Genomic DNA, 4,386 nt, shown 5'->3' with positions numbered 1-4,386 from the left:
CAAAAACTCCATACGAGCTACAGAAAGGCAGTAATCCAAATTTATCTCATATGAAAGTTTGGGGCCTAATTTTTATGTGAAGCATACTGAGTAGAATAAGTTTGAGACTAAATCCGATAAATGTATATTTGTGGGATATGCGAAAGAGATAATTGGATATCAATTCTATAATCTCATTAAGAAGAAAGTCTTCATCTCAGGACATACTATCTTTCTAGAGAAACAACTCATTCTAGGAGAGGACGGTTGGAGCAAAATGGATCTTAAAGGAGTTCGAGAATCTACAAATATAGTTGATCAAGTAGATAAACCTGAGTCTAATCCTATACCTATTGAGAGACATACTCTTGATCAGAATGTAGAGACTTTTGAGGACATGTCAATACCATGTAAATCTTGTAGGATCATTCAACTTCTTAGAAGGTACTAATCAATGATTACAAATTAGGTATTTCTAATCAAAGATGATGAGCCTACTTATTATGTAGAAATAAAGTCAAATGTTGACTTAAAAATATGGCAAGATGCCATCAAATCCGAAATGGACTTGATGTGTGTGAACAAGGTTTATACCTTGATTGACCAGTTTGATGGGATATAACCCATAGGTTGTAAATAGGTTTATACGAAAAGGTCGACATGGATGGAAGCATTCGTACATATAAAATAAGGCTAATAGCAAAATGTTACAAACAAAGATAAAGAGTTGACTTTGATGAAACCTCCTAGTATATAGCCATGCTAAAGTCCATTCAAATTTTGGTTACAATAGCTATATACCATGACTATGAGTTATGACAAAATGATGGCAAGATTGCGTTCCTTGATAGGAACTTGCAAAAGGAAGTGTACATGACTCTACCTAAATGTTTTGAATCCAAATATGCTTACAAGGTATGTAGGCTTAATCAATTCTTATATGCATTGAAGTAAGCCTCTTGGAATTGAAATCTTCAATTTGATGAAAATTTCAAAATGTTTGATTTTATCAAAAACGAAGAAGATCCATGTGCTTACAAGAAGATAGTGGGAACCCTGTTGTTTTCCTAATATTATAACATATTAATAGGCAACGACATCCCTATGTTTCAATCATTGTAATCATGATTGTCAAATAATATCTCCATGAGAGATATGGGAGAAGCAACTTAATCTATAAAGATTGATTTAGAAGATTACTTAACTTATCTCAATTTATATAGATAAAATTTTGAGAAAATTTAAAGGGAGAAAATGAACTTAGAGTTCATTGATACATTGACTCTAATTTCTAGTCGGACTAGAATGATATAAAATTTTAATCAGAATATTGTTTTACTCTTAAATAGTGTATTGGATAGGTTCCAAACAGGAAACAACCGTTGACTTAATAGTGGAAGCCTTATATACTATTGCTTTAGAATCAACAAAGGTCGTGGTCTGGATCAAAAAGTCCGTTAATGAACTTGACGTAGGTTCTAACATTGTTGATTACAAACTTCTGCATTGTGATAACAATGGAGTAATCGTGCAAGCGGATGAAATAAGGTCTTATAAATTATCCAAACATGTGTTATGGAGGTACCATCTCATCAGAGAGATAATATAAAGAAATGACGTAAAAAAAGAGCAAATTTCCACAATCGACAATATTGCAAATCCATTGACAAAGAGTTGTCGCAGTATAAATATAACAGTCATGTAAACTCTTATGATATTAGGCCCCCCGTGTGGCCCTCATTAAATTAAATTCATTTTTCTCCCTCTTATTTTCAATCATACAATCTTTCATAAAATAATATTACATGTAAACCGAAAAATTTTCCTTCTTTTTCAACTATTCATTTTTCAAAAAAAAAATATTATTTCACCCATTTTAATTTGAAAAAATGGGGACCAAACGAGGCTACATACATAAGTAATTGGATTTAGTGCAAATGGGAGTTTGTAAGTTTTATGCCTTAGGTTCAATCAATTTTGACATAAACACTTTTAATATATAATTGATTCAATATTTTGACAGATCTATTATTTAATTAATACTTGATTAAATTAAATAATAGAATCCGTAAAATCAAGTTTTGGAAATTTGTTAATTAAAAGAATTGTGATTGTGAGATGTAAGTTACTTATGATTGAATCTTAAATTATCCATGATCGTAAGCAATAACGAAATATGAATATAGTTATTCAGGATAGATCATAACGTATAGCATTTCTTACTTGTGAAGTAAGTAACCGATTTCGCAAGCTGAAGTCCGATGATACTTAAATGAACACATGGAGAACAATACACTGAAGACTCGCTTGGAAGATTCTACATGGATAACTATCTTAATGTCAGTGATTAATCTTTAACGTTCGTTAGTGGAATTGGACATGCGACTTGAGTTCATCATAGCGCCTTATATGAGGATAGTCGTATCTTGGTGATTTTGGATGTTACTTTGCCAAATGTCGCTAATACAACTTCGTTTGGGTATATCAAAAATCATATAAAGGTTGTGAATGATTAATAGATAATTTGTCACTTTTAGATTGTAAGAAATTATAATCTGTATTTTACTCGGTTAAGTTGATAATGAAATCCTTGGCCAAGTTATACTCAAAAGTCGAGGAATTTTCGACTTACATTAACTTAATAACGAAATGAAAGAAATGATCAATAATTGAGAATGACATATATTTATATCTCGTAATTGATCGGATCATATTAACTAAATGATTATAGTTTCATGGTAAACTAATATGTTTGGTTTTGTCATACCACGCAATATTTCCTATCACATGTATTGTTCTGATACATTCCTAGATGTCAATTTGAAAAAACGAATATAAATTGATAATAAATTAAAAATGGGTGTTTTAATTTATCGATTTTGATTAGATCAAAATAATAATTTACGTCTTTAGGCATTGTGATCGGGAACCTAATCAGTCACACACAAAAGTAGTTCTAGAAGAATGAGATTTAACAATTAATTAATTAACAAGTATTGGACAATTAAAAAAAATAGGTTGCTTGTTAATATGCCTGAATGAATTAATTAGATTAATTAATTCATAGATCAAATTTAATTAATTGAATTAATTAAATATTTGATCGGATTAAGTTAATAGACGAGTAAGTGTGCCCAGACTTATATTAATAGGTTGCTAGAGTTTGGAAAAATCAGTAGCGAACATAATTATTCTTGCTAGCTAGCATAAGAAAGAAAACCCTAGTTCTCTCAATCTTATTTACTGTGTGAATTTTCATTGGAAATCAGACAATTGATAGCTGTGTACTGTAGATCATTATTTTTCGCGTCACAAGATCAACAAAGGAGTTTGCAGAATCTACAAAAAGGTATAATTCTATTGTACATTATATTGAAATATTTTATAAGTGCTGTAAAAATAATATTTGATACCAATTTGTTGGAATGATTTGATGAGTCTCAAATAAATTAATAAAATTTAAGATATAGATTTAATAGAAGAAAATTGTACTCTCAAAACTCAACTTTTATAATTCAAATTTTTTGGGATAATTAAATATTATAAATGAGCAACCTTTTTATACCACATTTGGCACATAAGAATTAATTATTAATACATGAATTTAAACACCCATTAAAAATCCTAAATACATGAATAGAAATAAATTTATATATAATAACTCTAGATTCATGTAGATAAAAATTTATCAAGTCAAGATTAACGTGAATATTAATTAATTGAGAATTAATAACACGTATTCATATATGACAAGAATTTTGTAGTATTTATACATATTGTAAAACAAAAAGTAAGATATTATTTAAATAATTGAATTGTAGTAGAGTTAAAATCGTCCAAAAATTATTCTCACTTGATGTGATATTTTTAATATATTATTATAGATTTATCACAATGTTATAAAAATCGAGTTGATCATTGAGCTGTAAAGACATAAAAGATTAAGAGTCGAATAATTGAATTGGCCCATTTTTGTGTTGAACTCGTTGGTTCTAAGATTAAGACAACACATTTTTATTTATTTATTTTTTTGTCTTCATCAAATATTATTCTCGTAAATAATATCAATTAATTCAAAATTTTAATTTTTAATATTTAAAAACAATAACAATAATACATAAGACAGTAAGCGATTAAGTATACTAACAGTTCACTCACCATCTGCTCTACCAAATGCACATTCTGTCATCTTTCTTACTCGTGTCATATTTGGATAAATTTCTGGGGCAAAAATCAGTTTATCTGTCAATTATCAAAACTATTATTGATTAGTTGCTCATGAAGGATCTCGTAATTTACTAAATAATAACATTAAATAAACTGAGGAACGCTCAAATAAGTTATTCTATTAAGTATGAACGTCTTCAATAATTCATTACGAAAAATTCATCTTTTTAAACCACACAT

This window comes from Olea europaea, chromosome 8 (genome assembly GCF_002742605.1).
Source record: "Olea europaea var. sylvestris chromosome 8, O_europaea_v1, whole genome shotgun sequence".
In the NCBI taxonomy this organism is placed as follows: Eukaryota; Viridiplantae; Streptophyta; class Magnoliopsida; order Lamiales; family Oleaceae; genus Olea; species Olea europaea.
The sequence above is the reverse complement of the archived record's forward strand: the minus strand, read 5'-3'. Positions refer to the sequence as shown.